General features: G+C 33.7%; 1 protein-coding gene across 15 annotated transcripts in view; it reads left to right on the forward strand.

Annotated features, from left to right (window-relative positions):
* N4BP2 (NEDD4 binding protein 2) overlaps positions 1-21,115 on the forward strand; it is a 67,155-nt gene that overhangs the window by 2,409 nt on the left and 43,631 nt on the right. For 4 of the 15 annotated variants that reach the window (XM_032496221.1, XM_032496120.1, XM_032496184.1 and 1 more), the window contains exons 2-6: positions 2,529-2,592; positions 6,747-6,846; positions 8,318-8,417; positions 10,075-10,175; positions 19,810-19,892. The gene's annotated coding sequence lies outside the window, so the exon portion shown is untranslated. Of the gene's footprint in view, positions 1-1,005; positions 1,036-2,528; positions 2,593-6,746; positions 6,847-8,317; positions 8,418-10,074; positions 10,176-19,809; positions 19,893-21,115 lie in introns of all 15 variants that reach the window. The other 11 variants (XM_032496163.1, XM_032496191.1, XM_032496206.1 and 8 more) reach the window with 8 other exon arrangements.

The raw sequence follows: 21,115 nt of genomic DNA on the forward strand, positions 1-21,115 counted from the left end.
AGGATCTCAGTTTGTCAGGTCAAACATCAAATCTTATCAGATCACATTTTTAAATGCCTTTAGAAGTAGTTTTATTAGCAATTAAAGAAGAGACTGTAATTTTTTTGATATTTACCATGCCAGACAATGAGTAAGCCAGATGTTATTAGGACTATATCTGGACTTGACCTTTAATAATACTTCTTTTGTCTTTTACTGGATTTTTGTAGCTGTACCATTTGCTTTTATAATGTTACTTTCATAATATGCTCAGGTATTTAGTAGCGTGAATATCCCCTATGTTCCTTTAAAAATTTTTTTTTTAATATATCCACTCTATTCATTAAATTTAAGAATTAGATTGGGAGACTGACATGAATAATATTTAGTTTTTCTATTCTAAAGCAAGCCATCTTTTTAAAAAAATTTCTTTTGTCTTTGAATTGAAATTGAAAAATTTCTTCTGCTTGTAGTGTCTTCACTGGTCTCCCTGTCCTCCTCCCCTTAAACTCTCTGATAACCTACTTCAAGATTTAGGTGGTATTTGTTGTAAAGTATTCTTTTGTTCCTTTCCCCAGCAGAGATAATCACTTACTCATTGTATTAACTCTGAACATTTGATGTAGTATTTCCATTATATGCTTGTTGCTACATTGAGCTACCTCCTCCCTATGGTAACTGTGAGCTTCACTCAATTTTACTCACTTTTCCTCCTAACATTAGTCCCAAAGCTATAGGTATATAGGATAGTAAATAAATTTTGGCATGAATAAAGGGGATATTTTAGTTTAAAAAATATTTCTCGCAGTTACTATCTGCATGCTGATAATTCTCTTATCTCCCACGCAGGGCTTTTTCCTGATTACTGGGCTCATATACCATCTATCTTCATGACATGTTTATTTGTATGCTTCCACAGGCGTCTTAAATTGAGCAAATCCCAAACTGTAGTCATTATCAACCTTCCCTCTCTGAGCCTCAAACCAAAAATACAAACAAACTGCCTCTCTTCTGCTTTCTTTCTAGGGGAAGATTAAATGAGATAATGCATGTGTGGTAAGCATTCAGTAAATAGTAGGCACTGCTAATAATAATTTTGCAGGAACATGGGCTATTCCTTTTCTTCTCTTTTTCCTTTTGTATTCTGATTGATCACCGAATCCTGTTGGATTCTTTCTCCTTAATCTCTCTTGAATCTGTGCCTTTTCTCTTCCCAAGGCTGTCATCCTCCTCCATGGTTAGCACCATCTCTCACCGGGATTGCTGCGGTAGCCTCCTAAGTGGTTATCCCTGCTTGCAGACTTGTCTTCCACTCCATTTTCCCCACTGTAGCCAGAGTAATTTCTGACACATTTGAACCTGTAACTCCTCTGCTAAAAACCTTGTTTTGTGGCTTTTCATTGCCTTCAGGATAAAATCTTAACTTCTTAATTTGGCTTTCGGGATCTTCATGATCTGGCTTCTGTTTACCTCTTCATCTTCTGTTACTTTTTTCCTTTGAATAACCATATTTAGTTGCTGCATTTCTCCCTTGAGATGCCAAGTTTGTGAAATCTAGGCCTGAGAACAGCTTTCCTCTGGAATGCCTTCCCTAGCTCCCTGCTTCCCTCCCCTTTGGTTTTGTTGACTCACACATTTCTCTCTATAGAGGTGGTACCTCTTCGGGGAAGCCAGCCCTCTTTTATATCCCAAGGCTGGGCTACTAGCATCTTCTACTTGTTTCCCACCCGCATCTTCTACTTGTTTCCCCAGTGCTCTGAATTCTCAGAATTCTCTTACCGTGTTGTTACTGCTTATTGTCATCTCACCATGTACTGCTTAGGGTGCAACAAAAAAGAGGCAGATAGACTGCGTAAAAAAAGGATGTGATTCGCATAGTGTGTATAAAAAGGGAATTAAATAGTAATTTGGGGGTATACCTAGTAGGGAAGAGAACGACGCCATGTCTTATAGATGAAAGTTTTCTAAATAGGAAAGGCTGAGTCAGTAGGTCCTTTTACAGCGTCAATGAAATATCTTTACAGATAATTTCCATCTTATTCAGTTGCTCTGGTTTTTAGTTAAGACTTTTTGGATTGCAAATAACAGAGAAACCGCCTAAAATAGGCTATGGAGGGAAAAGTTACTGGTTCAATTAGCATATGACAGAAATTGAGTGGACAGAGAACGCAATAAGGAGCTAAGGTGGGAACTTGCCCATAGGTAGATCCTTCATACACTTATCAGTACACAGTGGCCCCTTCTCCCCTACTGTGGATATGCTTCTTCACACAGTGGGACCTGGTTCCTGGCAGCATAGGCTTATCTACCTGGAGCCTCCAGATAGATTTGGTCACATGCCTCTGCCTTGACCAATTCCTGCAGCTTAGGGGATAAGGTGACTATGCCTGGTTCAGCCTAGATCATGTGATGTGCTCACTGATAAGGCCAGGGGTCTCTTAGAAATCAGACCCCTGTGGAGCTGGGGAGGAGAAAGAGTTCTGGGTAGATATGAAGAACAGCCAGTCTAATTCTTAAACACCCTTCTGATTATAAATTTGTTTTTCTAGGTATTTTATTTATGGGAAAGAGATGCCCTGTATTGTGGACGTGAGTATTCCAGGTACTGAAATGGTAAGTCCAATATTTTAAAGAACTAAAGTGACTTTATGGCTTGTGTTGGCATATAACAAATATTTAATAAGCTCTTGTTTGCTAAATAAAAAAAACATTATCTGTGAGATGCTTATAGACTAGTAATCTAAACAAGTAAATACAAAGGTGCTAAGATAGAGGTAAATCTAGGGTGCAGTGGGAGCTGTGTGTAAATCAGACTTTGGGACAATAGAAAACTTTCCTGAAGGAAAGTTAATTGAGCCAAGAAATATGGGTTGGGTGGGATGGGGTAGAGGGACATGTGTGAGAATTTTTAAATATAGGAAGGAGAGGATGGAGCTTTTTGGTGAGTGGTAGTTGGTAGGAAAGAGGTGGTTGAGTAGGGGATGGTTTATGTACAATCAGTCATACAGGGGAATACAGAGTACCTAGTAGAGTATTTTGCATATAGTTTCTGAAGTTATAAAGATCCAGTAAACCTGTTTTATCAGGAGACCTAAAGTTGATAAATTCTTAACCACCCTTGATAAATATTTGTGTAGTTGTAATTAAATGTATGTTTCTCAGGATTTCTATTTGTAATTTTCTTTTCTGTTCTGTTTCTGACTCCACCTCTCTTGAGTGAACATTTTCTTTCCCTGCTAAACCACCTTCTCTTATATTTTTTTCTTTGTAGTTGAACCCCTTAGAGTTTTTTTTAATTGTGGTAAACATATAGCAAAACTTATCATCTTAACTATTTTTAAGTGAACAGAAAGTGGTGTTAATATGTGCATAGTTAATACAACAGGTCTCTAGAACTTTTTCATTTTGCAGAACTGAAGCTATACTACTGAACAATTCCTTTCTCCATCTCCCTATCTCTAGCTCCTGGCATCCATCATCTTACTAAGAGTTTGACTACTTTATTTTTTGTTGAGGTATAGTTGATGTACAATATTATTTATGTTTTAGGTGTACAACATAGTGATTCACAATTTTTAAAGTTTATACTCCATTTATAGTTAATATAAAATATTGGCTGTATTCCTTGGGTTGTACAATATATCCTTGTAGCTCATTTATTTTATACATAGTAGTTTGTACCTCTTAATTCCCTACCCCTGTCTTGTACTACCCCCCTTCTTCCCACTGGTAAACACCAGTTTGTTCTCTATATCAGTGAGTCTGTTTCTTCTTTGTTATATTCATTAGTTTGTTTTATTTTTTAGATTCCATATAAGTGATATCATACAGTATTTGTCTTTCTCTTTCTGACTTATTTCACTTGCTGTAATACCTTCTAAGTTCATCCATGTTGTTGCAAATGGCAAAATTTCATTCCTGTTTTTTTTTTTTTTAATGGAGGTACTGAGGATTGAACCCAGGACCTCATGCTTGCTAAGTATGCGTTCTACCACTGAACTGTATTCCCCCCTCCACACTTTCTTTTTTTTTATAAGGCTGAGTAGTATTCCATTGTATATATACCACATCTTCTTTATCCATCCATCTGTTGATGAACACTTAGATTGCTTCCATATCCTGGCTGTTGTAAATAGTGCTGCTATGTGAACATTGGGGTGCCTGTATCTTTTGGAATTAGTGTTTTCATTTTTTTTGTGTGTGTATATACCCGTGAGTGGAATTGCTGGGTCATATGGTAGTTTTAGTTTTTTTGTGAAACCTCCATACTGTTTTCACAGTGCCTGCACCAGTTTACATTCCCAAGGGTTCCCTTTTCTCCATATCCTTGCCAGTATTTGTTATTTGTGTCTTTTTGATGATAGCCATTCTGACAGGTGTGAGATGACAGCTCATTGTGGTTTTAATTTGCTCTGATGATTAATGATGTTGAGCATCTTTTCATGTGCCTGTTGGCCATCTGTATGGAGTTTGACTACCTTAGATACCTCTCACATAAGAAGCATCATACACTATTTGTCTTTTTGTGACTGGCTTATTTCGCTTAGCATAATGCCCTACAGGTTCATCCATATTATAGCATATGACAAGATTTTCTTCTTTTAAAGGCTGCATAATATTCCATTATGTAATATGTGTGTGTGTGTGTGTATGTGTACCCCACATTTTCTTTATCCAGTTTTCTATGGGTGAACATTTAGATTGCATGGACAGTTTGCTTCCACTTCTTGGCTATTGTGAATAATGCTGCATTGGACATGGGTGTGCAAATATCTCTTGGAGATCCTGTTTTCAGTCTTTTTGGATATATATCCAAAAGTGGGATTACTGGCTCATATTCTATTTTTACTTTTTTGAGGAGTCTCCATATTGTTTTCCATAGTGTCTGCACCATTTTACATTCTCATCAACAGTACACAAGGGTTCCAATTTCTCTGCATCCTTAACAGCATTTGTTTTGCTTTGTTTTTGTTTTTGATAGTGACCATCCTAAGGGCTGTGACATCATATCTCATTATGGTTTTGGTCACTTCTCCCTGATGATTCATGATGTGGAGCATCTTTTCATATGCTTGTTGGCCATTTGCCTATTCAAGTCCTTTGTCCATTCTTAAAATCGAGTTGTGTTTTGTTGTTGAGTTGTAGGAATTCTTTTTTTTTTTTTAATTTTTCAGTTTTTTGTTTGTCTTGTTTTACCACTTTAATTATTTTCTTAGGGGGGAGGTATTAGATTTATTTATTTTTATTTCATTATTACTATTATTTTTAATGGACGTACTAGAGATTGAACCCAGGACCTTGTGCATGCTAAGCATGTACTCTACCACTGAGCTATACACTCCCCACTAGGAGTTTTTTTTATATATTCTGGATATTAACCCCTAATCAGGTACATGATTTTCAAATACTTTCATTCCATAGGTTGCCTTTTCACTCTATTGATTGTTTCCTTTGCTGTGCAGAGGTTTTAAGTTTGATGTAGTCCTATTTGTTTACTTTGCTTTTGTTTCCTGTGTTTCTTTGCCATATCCAAGAAATCATTGCCAAGTCCAATGTTATGAAGCTTTCCCCCTATGTTTTCTTCTAGGAGTTTTATAGTTTCAGGTCTTACATTTAGGTCTCTGGCCATTTTGAGTTAATTTTTGTATATAGTGTTACAGAAGGTTCAGCTTCATTCTTTTAAATGTGGATATCCAGTTTCCCCAGCACCACCCTGTTGAGTAGTCTTGGTATCCTTGTCGAAGGTTATTTAGCCATAAATGTAAGTGTTTATTTCTGGGCTTTATGTTTTTTTCCGTTGCTCTTATGTTTGTCTGTATGCCAGTACCATACTGTTTTGATTATAGTATCTTTGTATGTTTTTTAAACCATATACATATTTTAAAAATTGAAATATGGTTAATTTACAATGTTGTGTTAGTTTCAGGTATACAGCAAAGTGATTCAGTTATGTGGTATGTGTGCGTGTGTGTGTATCTATATTCTTTTTCAGATTCTTTTCCATTATAGGTTGTTACAAGATACTGAATGTAGTTCCCTATGCTATACAGTAGGTCCTTGTTTATCTAGTTTCATATATAGTAGTGTGTATTTATTAATCCTAAACTCCTAATTTATCCCTCCCCACCCCCTACTTTCCCCTTTGGTAACCATAGTTTATTTTCTGTATCTGTGAGTCTATTTCTGTTTTGTAAATGAGTTCATTTGTATCATTTTTTTAGATTCCACATATAAGTGATATCGTATGATATTTGTCTTTCTCTGTCTGACTTACTTCCCTTAACATGGTGAGCTCTAGGTACATCCATGTTGCTGCAAATGGCATTATTTTATTCTTTATGGCTGAGTAATACTCCATTGTGTGTGTGTGTGTGTGTGTGTGTGTGTGTGTGTGTGTGTGTAAACACTTCATCTTCTTTATCCATTCATCTGTCATGTCAAGCATTTATGTTGCTTCCATGTCTTGGCTATTGTAAATAGTGCTGCTGTGAACATTGGGGGGCATGTATCTTTTGGAATTAGAGTTTTCTCTGGATATGTGCCCAGGAGTGGGATTATAGGATCATATGGTATCTCCATTTTTAGTTTTTTAAGGAACCATAATATGTTCTGAAATCAGGAAGTGTGAAGGCTCTAGCTTTGTTTTTCTTTCTCAAGGTTGTTTTGGCTATTTGGGGTTCTTTTCTTAATTTTTATCATTTAAAAAGTTTCCTCTTATTTTCTTCCTTCCCTTTACTTAACCATGATTGAATTTTTCTTTTTCTTAGAACACATGTGGACATGTAACCAGATATAACCTTTAAAATATGGAGTGTGGCCTGCTTTATAAAAACTTGGCATGTTTGGATTAGAGGTTTTAAATCAAGGGTTAGTATTTGAATTAAAAAGATTTTTTTTCTTTACTTTGCAGAGGTAAACAAACCAGTTTACTTGCAGCATAGTACACTTAAAAAACTTTGATTAGCAAAATATTTAGACACACAGAAAAATAGAATAGTACCTTGAACTCATGTATATCCACCTTCTAGACTTAATAATTATTAATAACTTTGCTACATTTGCTTTATATATGTATATTTCTATTGTATATATAAATTTCCTGGATAATTTAAAAGTAAATAATGACAAGTGAGATTTTTTCTTCTTTTTTTGATTATTATACATTTGTGTTATAAATGTATATATTTTGGACTTTGATAAATTTCATTTAAAGATTTAGCTTTAAATTTATTCCTTTAAAAATTTATGACATGTTATCTCTGACATATATGTTCCAGAAAAAGTATATTCTATATAACCACAAAACCATTATCCTTCCTAGCAAAATTACCAATAATTCTCTAATATATGATACTCACACCATATTTAGATTTCTCTAATAGTTCCAAAAACATCTTTTATTGCCTTAAAAAAATACCAAAATCCAGTCAAGAGCTACCCATTGCATTTGTTATCTCTTGAGTCTTTTTTTTTTTTTTTTTTCTTCATTATAGAACTGTCTTTCTTACCTACCCACCATGTTTATCACTCTCCCTCTCATCCTCCATGATATAGATCTGTTAGCTTTGTTGAAAACATCTGACGTTTTGTATTGTGGATAGTTTCTTCATGGTGTAGTTTAACTTTTCCTCTATTCCCTATATTTTCTATAAACTAGACCTTAGGTCTAAAGATGTTTCAGATTCAGGTTAAACATTTTTGGAAGAGTACTTCATTTAGCAGTGCTGTGTACTCATACCGCTTCACTTAGACTCATACAATGTTTAGTTGTCACACCATTTGGATGCTGTGTTGATCACCAGGTCAAGGTGGTGACAACCAGATCATTTTATTGTAAAGTTATGTTTGTCTTTTTACTTCCAGCAAATAACCGGTGGCATGGTACTTTGGCACCAGGTGTATCTGTCATCCCTTCACTTAATGATTTTAACCTTCATTGATGATTGTTGATGATTCTTGATCAGCTATTTAATTGTGGTTTACAATATGGTAATTAGTTTTGGACTCTATTACATAGTTGTCTTCAATAAAGAAGAGGTTTCCCTCATCAGTTAGAGCTATTTTGTTAACCTTGAAATAATGTTTTACTGAAAAGGCAGAATAAATTCTTGGTTCTTTCCGTTTATATAACCATTTCCAGAGTGTAATGGTCTCCTCCTGTGGTAGTGAATGAGTTTGGTCTTTTTAACTTTGCTTTCTCTTTGGAATAGGATTATGTATTTATATTATAAATATTATATATATTTTGGACTTTGATTTGATTCTGAATTATAGTTTGATGTAGATTTGCTTTTGTTATATAAATATATAATATATCATCATTTACTTTTTTTTGTAGTAAGAAGACATTATGTTGGATAACAGGAAGAGCTGTAGAATTTGCAGGTATCAGCCGTCACCTTAATAAGCACATTGACAGCATCATTGCCAGACAGATGGTAAGTATTATTAAAGTCATAGAGTATGTATGTTTTACACATAGTTTTTCAAGCTTTTATTTACATATTTGAGTGATTTAAAAAAAATCTTATAACAAGGAAAATGTAATCACAGATTTTGTGATCAGAATTTCTTAGTTTGTGGTTGTATAAAATATGTTGACCCAAGAAATCTAAAGAACTATATTGCGGTTTTCCCATTTAATGTGTGTTTTAGTGTTTTTGCTTCTGAAATGCCACTTCTTGCTGCTTTGTATTTTACACGTTGTAGCCATCCACAAATATTATTTGTGCACCTATTTTATGTATGGGACTATGACTAAAAGCCAGATCGGAGTAGTATGTATCATTCATATTCTCAAGGAACATGGCTAACTGGGGAAATAAACATGTACAGATAAAAATATGTCAGTAAAAGTAATGGTGTGAGACTCTAAGATAACTAAGCAAGATTAGTACCGGTAGTAAGTAATGAAGGATTATAGAAAGTGTTGAAGAATTATAGAGAAACATACCTTCCTGCCACTCTTTAGCCCAAAGCTGTATGTCATTCAGCAACTGGCAATTCCCCATGAGTCTATGTCTCAGCGATGTTTCTGGTTTCTAGATTCTCCCTTCAACTTTTTTATAGCTGCATGGTATACCAAAACATGATTTTTTTTTTTTTTTGGTGCCATGATTTATTTAACCATACTTTATCAATATTTAGAATGTCTTCAGTTTTCACTTCTAATAGTTCTTATGACAGAGATATATTTTAAGATTATTGGTTACCTTAGTTTGGTTACATTTTCTATACATACTGTCTTTTTTGTGACACTCTGGTACCTTGATGAGTTTAGTGTCTTCCTTAGGCTTATCACAGCAGTATTTTGTAGGTAACTTAATCTCCTGTAAAGACTGATTATTTTGGTTGTTAGTAGCAATTGTCTCTGGGAGAGATGTTTTCTGACCTTGTCTGGTATTGTGCCATGTTCTCTGACTTTCCTATACAGAGAGATGCTTTTTGTTTTTGTTCCTTTTTTGATGTTTTTAAAGAGCTAAAATATTAGTAACGTATTTGATTGTATCAATTTTCTTAGACCTATTCTTTCTAGATAGTTGATATTGAGTATTAAATAGAATATCTTTCTTGATTATTAGAGAAATTAATTCTGGATATTTTTCCATAGAGGTAAGTTATTTAAAATTACTAGTCCTTACAGTACACACATGTAACAGACTAATTCATAAAATGATACGGGAAATTTTTTAAGTGTTAGGATGTTGATGATAGAGTTTTCAGTAGGAGGATTTTTTTTTCCCCCAAGTGGTGCTTATTGTATATCCACTTTAAATGGCAGTACTGACCATTGCCATACCATTGTTAGAGTTCATATTCACTATTATTTATAGATTTCATGTTCACCCTCAATTTTTTCTTAGTGGTTAAAAGAACAGTTATCCTTATTTGTTTAAAAAAAAAGCACAAACTAGAGTTGTTAAGACCTCTGCTTACCATGCTGGAATATTGGTAAACTGTGAGCAAATATGTATTAGTTATGTTCTCTCAGGTTAAAATTGAGTAATAGAGTTAGAAACGTTTGGAAAATGTGTATATGAAATTTATATATTCATGGTATCACTATTAATAAAAATTTATATTATTTGTTTTTAGGTTCTTCACTTGAGAATCAGTCCTCCCACATTTCTCCATTGTATATCAAAACTTACTTACCCATCCTTATTTCCCATATCCTTTTAGAATATTTAGGTCAGGTATGTATGTAAAGAAGCTGCACAAGCTTGTTTAAACTAGTATATTAATAAGGCTCTTGTTATGAAAAAAGGAAGTTCCATAAGATCAGGTGATAATTAAATGTGAACATTAAGTGAATAAATGGGATTGAAATAAGTTGGATATACAAAGTGATTGGAAGGTAGTATCAGCTACTTATGTTTTTATACATAAGAGTTTCCTCTCTATACTAAATACTGGTTGGATACTTACACTGCTTATATGTTTAGATCTTTTTCCACATAGATAGACACAATGAAAAAAGAGGTGAAGGGCTCTATAGTTTGCTAGCTGGAGGAAGTATACAGGGAAGTACAAGATTTAGCTTTAATTGATGATAGTGATTGTTTTTTCTCCCTATTATGCAAGAATGTATGTATTATAGATTATTTGGAAAATGCAAAAGTAGTATATAAAAAAAGTAGTAGATAAAAATAAAGTTACCATTACCCAGGATTTCCTTTCTAGTCTAATATAGTCCAGTCCCCTTTGGTATCTGTATAAATTATATTAAGTTTTGTGTTTTGCTTTCTTTTTTAACATTGTTAAAAAAACTCCAATTAAGTAGTATCCAAAATATAGTATTTAATGGCTGTATAAAATTCTGTCTTATGAATCTACAAGGATATTGTATTTAGTGTGGTCTAACAAACCTGGGTTCAGATCTTAGTTTTGCTGTTTAAAAGCCTTAAGCCTGATACTTACTTTTTCTAGTCCTTAGTTTTCTTATTTGCAAAATAGGCATAATATTACTTACTGTTTTAAGAATTAAGTAAAATTATGGTCTTAACATTCTAGCTGGAATATGTTAAGTATTTAATACATTATACTATCACCAGAAATTACTTTATCATTCCCTTCTCACCAGATATTTAGTTGTTTTTCAGTTTTCCTTTGTAAAAAGTTCTGGTATTTTCAACATCTCTTTATAAATTCTTATATAAATCTGTGATTTTTTTTTTTATGATGAATTTCTGGAAGTGGAATCATTAGGTCAGTGAATATACAGAACCTAAAATTTCTTGATACATAGTGCCATTTTGCTTTTCAGAAAGGTTATACCAGTTTATACTCATCACAATGTATTGATAATTTTTATTTTACTATAGCCTTGTCAACACTATTATTATTTTAAAAATTACTTTTTATTTAATAGGCACTATAACAATATTTTAATTCCATCTTATTTTATCTTTTAATGTAGTTTTAGTAATGGGGTTAAACTTTTTAATGTTTATTGAGTATTTGTTTCTTCTTAGAATCTTGTACTTACTGCTTTCCCATTCTTTTTGCTTCTTTTCCCCTGCCTTAATCCTTCCTTTATCCAGCAAGAATTGATTGAATGCTTACATGTGCTAGACATTGTTTTAGTACTGGTATTTAATTTTGGTACTTATTACTGTTTAGTGATGGCAATGTAGGAGTGAACAGAATTGACAAAAAAACATTTGTTTTCAAAGAGTTTTACTTTCTAGTGTCAGAGTATACAGACATTAAACAAAATAAACGTCTAAATTATAGAGTAATAATTGCTTTGGAGCAAGAAAATAATAAAGAGGAGATGGAGAGAACTCTTGTGTGTGTACAGTTTTGCATTGGGTGGCTAGGGAAAGCCTCATAAAGGTGCCATGAGTAATGTCTTGTAAGGAGTAAGTCAGGTGGATATCTGAGAGGGGAAGTACATTTCAGGCTATGAATCAAGTGTAACAGCAGTGAAGTTAGAAAATACTGGATGAGTTTAAGAAAGAGCAAGAGGGAGAGTAGCAAGAAATGCTTTGAGAGTTATTAGGGAACCAGACTATTTAGGACTGTAACTAGGCCATTTTAAGAACTTGGGCTTTTGCTCTGCGTGAGGTACGAGCTATTGAAGGTTTTAAAGTAAAGGAGTGCCTAGATTTGACTTATGATCTGTTGATTCAGCGTGGTCCCTGTCAACATTCCATCTGACTTTGCAGCAGTTCACAAGCTGATTCTGAATTTCACATGGAAATGCAGGGGGTCCTGAATGTCTTGGAAAAGAAGAGCAAAGTTGGAAGACTCAGCATTTCCTAATTTTAAAACTAATGGCAAAGCACAGTAATCAAGACAGTGTTCTACTTGCATAAGCGTAGACATGTAGATCAATGAAATAGAATTGAGAGTCAAGCAGTAAACCCTTATACTTACGGTCAGTTGATTTTTCAAGTGGTACCAAGACCATTCAATGAAGAACGAATAGTCTTTTCAACAAATGGTACTGGGGCAACTGGATATTCCACATGCAAAAGAATTAAATGTAAGAATGAAAACTATTAAACTCTTAGAAGAAAACAAAGATATGTATCTTTTTGAACTTGGTTTGGGCAGTGGTTTCTTAGATAGAACACCAAGAGTGTAAATGACAAAAGAGAAAAATAGGTAAATTCATCAAGATAAAAATATGTACTTCAAAGGACACCATCAAGAAAGTGGAAAGACAGCCCACAGACTGGGAGAAAATATTTTATATTTGATTAAAGGACTTGTATTCAGAAAATATAAAGCTCTTACAGCTCAATAATACAGACAAGTAACCCTTATATTTAAAAATGGACAAAGAATCTGAATAGACATTTCTTCAAAGAAGATACACAAATGCCAACAAGCATGTATGTGACAGTCAGCAACATTAGTCATTAGGAAAATGCAAGTTCAAATCACAGTGAGATACCGTTAGGATGGTCATAGTCAAGAAGACAACAACAGGTGTTGGTGAGGACCTAGAGAAATGAGAATCCCCATACAACACTGGTAGATACTGAAAATGGTGTAGCCACTTTGGAATACAGTCTGGTAGTTCCTCAGAAGGTTAAACATAGAGTTACCATATGATCTGAATTTATTTTGAATTTAGAACTGGCAAGATTTGCTGAATGATCAGACATGAGATGGGAGGGAAAGAGGAGGCAAAAACATTTCAGTTTTCTTGGCCTCAGCAACTGAAAATTTCTGTTGCCAGGACTGTAGTTAGGGCAGATCTGTGGTGGAGGATCAGAAGATCACTTTTAGACATGTTTGGTTTGAGATGTCTATTAGTTACACAAAGTGGGGATACTTGTGGGTAGTTTGATGTGGGTTTGGAGTCAGGGAAGAGGTATAGTTTGGAGATGTAAATTAGCATTTTGTTAGCGTTTAAAGCCATGAGATGGAGAGATCACCAAAGGAGTGGGTAAGCTGGGAGCACTCCGCTGTTTCCAAGTTCAGTGATGAGGAAATCCTGAGAGTGGCACTGTTCTGAGAAAAAGTTAATGTTAGGGTGGTCTTTGGTGGAAGGATTTATCAGCTGTGTAAATCCCGCTAATAGGTCTACGCCATTAGATTTAATTTTATTTTCTCAGTGTTGGTATTAGAGAGATATACAATTACAATCCAGCAACCTTGCTAAATTATCTGGGTAATCCAACAGATAATCTGTAGATTCTTTTGGATTTCATATACACTTGATTGTATTGTCTGTGAGTAGCAATGGTTCTATTTCTTCCTTTCCAGTTCTTAGAATTTTTATTTCCTTTTAAGTCTTAATGTGCTGGCCATGCCCTCTGGTACAATGTAGCAGTGTAGAATAGAAGTGGTGATAGCCGTCATTCTTGTCTCATTTCTGATTGTAGATGGAATGCTTTCCATATTTAACAATTAAGTATGAGGGGTGTGTGTGTGTGTGTTTTCTTGGTAAATGCCTTTATCAGTTCCTTTCTATTTCTAGTTTGTGCAGTTTTTTTTATTATGAGTGGATGATGAGTTGGTTTCGCTACATATATTGAGTTGATTTTGTGACTTCTTTATTTTGTTAACATCAGGAATTGCATTGGTTGACTTTCAAATATTGTTAACAACTTTATATTAATAAAAATTCAAGTTGTGATGCATTGTTTTTATCAATCACTAATATAATTTTTACATTTTATGTAACATATCATTCACATAATTTCTGTATTACTACTTTAATATTTTGTTTAGGAATTTTGCATCTATTTTCATGAATAAAATAGGCCTGTAATTTTTCTTTCTTTTAATACCCTTGCAAAGTTTCATTATCAGGGTTATGGTGGCCTCATAAAATGAGTTGGAAGTGTTTCTTGTTTTTCTAGTCTCTGGAAGAGTTTGTATAAGATTGGTATTAGAGATTATTTAGTGAAATTTATTGATGAAGCCATTTAGGCCTAGGGTTTTCTTTGTGGGAAGGTTTTAAGTTACAGATTTCACTTGTTAGTAGATATAGAACTATCAGATCTTTTTTTTTCTTATATCAGGCATGGTATGCTTATTTTTAAAAAAATAATATGCATTTCATTTAAGTTTAAAATTTATGGGAGTAAAATTATTTATGATGTCTTCATTTTTTTTTTTTTAATGTCTGTGGGCTTGACAGTGATGTCTCCCTTTTTATCTCTGATACTGGTTATTTGTGCCTTTTCTCTTTTTTTTTGACCACGCTTGCCTGGGACTTATCATTCTTAATAGTGCTTTTTTTAAAAACAGGTTTTTTTTTTTTTCCCCCAAAGAGCTGTCTTTTGACTTTGTTAATCCTCCCTAATGTGTAGCTGTTTTCTGTTTCTTTTTGCTCTTTATTATTTCTTTCTTTCTAGTTTCTTTGAGTTTGATTTGCTGTTTTTTCCCCACCTATTTGTTGGATGCTTACATCATTAATTTTTTAGTCTTTCTTTTTTTCTAATATATGAATTTGTATGCTCTTCTTCTATGCATGACTTTAGTTGTATCTCACAAGTTGGGATATATATAATTTTTATTTGGTTAAAAATATTTTCTAGTTAATATTAATAATTTTAAAAGTTATTAATATTTAACACAATGAATTCTTATTTGATGTAGAAATATATTTCTTAATTTTCAAATAATTGTATTTCTAATTGTATTTTTGCTATTGGTTTCTAGCATAATTCCATGTGTACTTGAAAATAAAGTGTTTTCTGAGGTTGTTTGTCCAGTGTTGTATAGATATAAGTCAAGTTATACTTACTGTGTGGCTCAAATCTATGTCCTTACTGTTTTTTTCTCTCCTTTCTCCTCCTCCTCCTTTGTGTGTGTTGTAGGGGTGGGGGTGAGGGGGTGGGGCCCTCCTTGTTCTAATAGTTACAGAGACAAACGTTTTATTAGTTGAATACAAACTTAGAATTGCTGTTTTCCCAGTGGATTAGACCTTTCATCTTTGACTTTCATTTTTGACATGAAGATCAGTGATGATTTAGATAAGAGCAATTTTAGTGTAGTGGTAGAAGTATTGGGGGCAAAATCCTGCTTGAGAAAGAATGGAAGGAGAGAAATTGGAAACAGTTGCCATATGTTATACATATTTTCCCCTAATTTTTTTTTTTGATAGACAGGTATTTTACATTCATGCAAATGTGGCCAGATGTGTTAGTACTTCTTTTTCTTTGTGACCTCCAATTTGTACTTTTTTTTTATAAAAATAACTTATTTTCCTAAAATGGGATATTCACTTGCCCCATGGAACTTATATTCTAAAACAGTGCTGTCGAATAGAATTTACTGTATTTATGGAAAAGTTTGCTGTTTTGCAATATGATAGTCATTAGCCACATGTAGCTATTGAGCACTTGAAATGTCACTAGTGTGACTGAGGAACTGAATTTTTAATTTTATATGCTTTTTTTCAAAAGCAAACTTTCTCAGATTGTAGATTCACATGCAGTTGTAATAAATAATACAGAGAAATCACCTGTGCTCTTCATCCATTTCCCCCAGTGAAAGAAGCATGTTTGCAAAACTGTTGTATGGCATCTCAACCAGGATATTGATGTTGATACAGTCAAGATACAGAACATTTCCATCACTATGAGAATTCCTCAAGTTACCCTTTTACAGCCATACCCACTGCTCCCCATTCATACCCTCTGCTTAATCTTTGGCAACCAATAATCTGTTCTTTATTTCTATACCTTTGTCATTTCAAGAATGTTAAATAAATGGGGATCATTCAATATATAGCCTTTTGGGACTGATTTTTTTTCACTCAGCATAATTCTCTGGAATTAATTGAGGTCTTGTGTTTCAGTAGTATGTTTGTTTCTGTTGCTGACTAATATTTCATGGAATTAAAGTATCATAGTTTAGCCATTTACCCATTGAAGGACATCTGAGTTGTTTTCTGGTTTTTGCTTATAATGAATAAAGCTGCTACAAACATTTGTGTACAGGTTTTTGGGTGAACATAATTTTCCATTTCGCAGGCATAGATGCACAGAAGTGCAATTGCTTAATTGTGTGGTAGTTGGAGGTTTAGTTTAAGAAACTGCTAAACTGTTGTCCAAAGTGGCTTTGTCATTTTACATTCTCATCAGCAGCATATGAGCCATCCAGTTTCTCTGCATCCTTGCAGTGATTTGGTGTTGTCATTATTTTTTATGTTAGCCAACTTGGTAGATATGTAAGTAATATCTCATTGTAGTTTTAAATTGCACTTGCTTAATGGCCAGTGATGTTGGATATCTTTGGTGTGCCTGTTTGTCATCTGTATATCCTTTTGGTGTTTTTTTTTTTTTTTTCTGCCCCCCCCCCCAATTTTCTAATTATTTGGTTTTGTTTTTGCTGTTGCATTTTGATAAAAATTTTAATACACATTTTAAGATAGTAGTCCTTTGTCAGACACGTGGTATGTGAATATTTTCTCTGTAGCTTGTCTTTTTATCTTTTTAGTAAGGTCCTTCACAGAGCAAAAGTTTTAAATTTTAATGAAGTACAGTTCATCCATTTTTCCTTTTATAGGTCACACTTTTGGTATTTTTGCCTAGCCCTAGATCCTGAAGATTTTTTTCCTTTTTTTTCTTAAAGTTTTATAGTTTTATGGATTTTAAATCCTTGATCCATTTCGAGGTTTTTTTTTTTTTTTTTTTTTTTTTTAAATAAAATGTGAGACTTAGGTCGAGGTTTATTTTTTTTATCTGTGGTTGTATACTTACTCTAGTTCCATTTGTTGAAAGGCTATCTTTTCTCCATTGAATTGCTTTTGTACTTCTGTCAAAAGTCAGTTGGACATATTTATATTAGTCTGTTTCTGGGTTCTCTCTTCTGTTTCCAAATCTATAATCTGTTGTCAGATCTATATGTCTGTCCCTCCACTGACACCATACATTTTTGATAACTGGTTTTATAACAAGACTTAAAATTGAGTTGACTGAGGACTCTCACTCTGTTTTCTTTCAAATTGTTTTAGCTATTCTAGTACCTCTGTCCTTCCATGTAATTTAAGAATAATCTTGTCCATATCCACAAAAAGTCTTGCTGGGGTTTTGATAGGAACTGCGTTAAACCTGTATATCAATTTGGGGAAAAACTGACATCTTTACTATGTTGAGTCTTACAATCCATAAATATGCTATCTTTCTATTCATTTACATCTTTTATTTCTTTCATCCCTATTTTGTATTTTCAGCATGCAAGTCCTGTATATGTTTTGCTAGATTTATACCAGAATATTTGATTTTTTTAGCATTTATGAATCATATTGTATTTTTAGTTACAGTGTTCACGTATTCATTGTGGAATATTTAAATATAGTTGATTTTATGTGTTTATCTTGTATCCTGCACTTTGCTGAACTCACTTACATGTTGAAGGTTTTCTTGATTCCTCAGGATTTTCCACATAGAAAACTATGTCATCTAAAAATAGGGGCAGTTTTATTTTTTCCTTTTGAACGTGTATGTCTTTTATTTCCTTATCTTGCCTTACTTCACGGGCTAGAGCTTCCAACATTGTTCAATAAGAATGGTAAGAGTGGAGATCCTTGCTTTGTTCCCAATCTTAGGAGGAAAGTGTATAGTATTTTACTGTTAAATAAAATGTTATCTGTAGGTGCTCTTAATGAAGTTGAGGAAGTTCTCTTATATTCCTATTTTTCTGGCAGTTTTTAATCAGGAATAGGTGTTGAATTCTGTCAGATTTTTTTCTTCGTTCATTAATATGATTGTGATTTTTCTTCACTAGCCTGTTAATGTGGTGGATTATACTGATTTTTGAATATTGAACCAGCCTTGTATCCCTGGAATAAACCTCACTTAACCATGATGTATAGTTCTTTTTTAATAAATTGCTAAATTCTATTTGCCAATATTTTGTTAAGTTTTTTTTTCTACAGAGCCAATTATTTTATATAAAAACTCTAGAAAGTTCATGACTAGTTATGTTAAGGATTTTTATGTCTGTATTCATGAAGGATATTGGTTTGTAATTATTTTTGTTTTTTTTTTTATACTGGCTTTGTTTGATTTTGGTATAAGGATGACAATACTAGCTTCATAAAATGAGTTAGGAAGTGCCCCCTCTTCTGTTTTTGGAAGAGATTATATAGAGTTAGTTAATTATTCTTAAAAATATTTGGTAGAATTCTCCATTGAAGGCATTTAGGCCTGGAGTTTCTTTTTTGGGAGTTTTAAAATTATGAATTAAATTTCACTAGAAATCATAGGGCTTTATCTACTTCCTGTTGGAGGAGTTGTGGTAATTTGTGGTTTTTGAGAAATTAGTCCATTTTATATAAGATGTCAAACTTTTGCATGTATAATTGTTCATAGTAGTCCCTTAGTCTTTTGGTGTCTGCAGGATCTGTAGTGATGTCCATTTTTTTCATTCCTGATACTGGTAATTTGTGCCTTGTCTCTCTTTTCTTTGTCAGTCTTGCTAGAGGTTTACCAAGTTTATTGATGTTTTCAAAGAACCATCAATTTGTTTCATTGCTTTTTCTCTATTTTTCTTTTTTTAGTTTTATTAATTTCTGCTCTGATCTCTATTATTCCCTACCTTCTACTGGCTTTGAGTTTATTTTGCTCTTCTTTTTCTAATTCTTGTGGTGGGGGCTTAGGTTATTGATTTGAGACTTTTCTTCTTTTCTAATCTATGCATTTAGTAAAAATGTGCTATACATTTCTGCCATTGCTGCTTTAGCTGTGTCCTACACATTTTGATATGGTATGTTTTTATTTTCATTTATTTCAGTGTATATAAAAATTTTCCTTGAGACATCCTCTTTGACCCATGGATTATTTAGTATATTGCTTATGTTCCCAGTGTTTGGGGATTTTCCTATTACCTTTTTGTTACTGATTTCTGGTTTGATTCCTTTGTGGTCAGAGAACATACTTTGTTGTTCTTTTAAGTTTGTTGAGGTTTGTTTTATAGTCCAGGATATGGTCTATTTTGTTATAAGTTCTGTGGGCACTTGAAAAGAGTATGTATTCTGCTGTTATTGGAGTGTTCTATAAATTTTGTTTGATGGTATTGAAAAATTGATGGTATTGTTGTTCTGCATCCTTGCTGATCTTCTGTCTATTTATTCTATCAATTGTTGAAAGAGGGGCATTAAAGTCTTTAAGTATAATTGTGGACTTGTCTATTTCTCTTTTCAGTTCTGTCAGTTTTTGCTTCACTTGTTTAGTGGCTCTGTTGTTTGATGCATACACATTTAAGGTTGCTGTGTTTTTTTTGGTAGACTGATCCTTTATGATTGTATAATGTTCTTCTCTGTCTTCTGGTGATTTTTTATTTTTGCTCCAAATTCTGCTTTATTTGATATTAATACATAAAAATGTAATTTTATTTAATTTTAATTAATTTAAATAGGCACATGTGGCTGGTTGCTGCCATATTGACATTGCAGTTCTGGAAGATGGAGAGAACTATGATACAATAAATTTAATTAGAAGGTAAATTTTGTAGTATGTTAGATGGTGTTAAGGGCAATGGATGATTAGCAGGAAAGGGAGATTGGGAGAAAGTGGGAGATATGATTTTAAATTGGGTAATCAAGGAAAAAAAATCATTGAATGTGACACTAGAGCAAAGATTTCAAGAAGTGAGAGAGTTAGCAATACAAATATCTTGGGGAAAAGTGTATTAAAGGCCAGCAGGGAGGTGGGCCATAGTAAGAACTTTAACTTTTACTCTGAGTGACATGGAGAACCATTTGAAGATTCTGATTCACTCGACTTAAGTTGTATAAAAACCATTGTGGCCGGTGTGTTGAAAATAGATTGTAGGGGACAAGAAGTGGAAGCAGGGAGACCATTTAGGAGACAGGAATTCAGGTGAAAGATGACAGTAGCCAGACCAAATGTTTAGAGCAGGTTTTGGAAAAAAAATTTGGTTTTGGATATGTTATGTTTGAATTGTTTATTAGGTAGATCCAAGTGGAGGAAGTCAGAGTTCTCCAGATCTATGAGTCCCTGCCCTTGGGGAGCTTACGCTTTACTGGAATATGGGTAGTAAATACAATAAATAAATAAAATGGATAAAACATATACAATGTTAGAAGATGTTTTATGGAGAAAGTTCAAATGAGGAAGGAGGGATAATTTTGAGAGACTGACTCCCTGAGAAGATGACAGTTGAGTAATGATAGGAAAGTGGTGAGGGAAATCAATCTTATAGTTACCTGGGAGAATAGTAGTCTAGGTAGAAGGGACCAAATATAAAAGGTCCTGAGATGGGAACATGTCTGGTGTGTTTGAAGAACAAGGAGGCAAAGTATGGCTGGAGTGACATAAGCAAGGGAAAGGAGATCAGGGATGACAGCACCAAAGTAGAAGTGTCTGGGTTACAGGCCATTTTAAGGGATCTTTTACCCTGAGTGAGATGGGAGGGTAGTGGATGGTTTAGCAGGAGAGAGGCATGATCTGACCTGTGGCTTAACTGAGTCATTCCAGTTGTTGTGCTAAATAGACTGAAGGGGGAAGGGTGGAAGCAGGGAGATTGGCTAGGAGATTTTACAGCAATCCAGGCAAGAGGCTGAGTCAGCAGTGGAGATGGTGAAGAATGTTTATATTCTGCATACCTTTTGAGGGTTGCATTGACAAAATTGGCTTACCAGTTGGATGTGGGATGAGAGAGAGTCAAGAATTATTCTAAAGTATTTTACCTGAGCAGTTGG

The sequence above is a fragment of the Camelus ferus genome, chromosome 2 (assembly GCF_009834535.1).
Source record: "Camelus ferus isolate YT-003-E chromosome 2, BCGSAC_Cfer_1.0, whole genome shotgun sequence".
Classification (NCBI taxonomy): Eukaryota; Metazoa; Chordata; class Mammalia; order Artiodactyla; family Camelidae; genus Camelus; species Camelus ferus.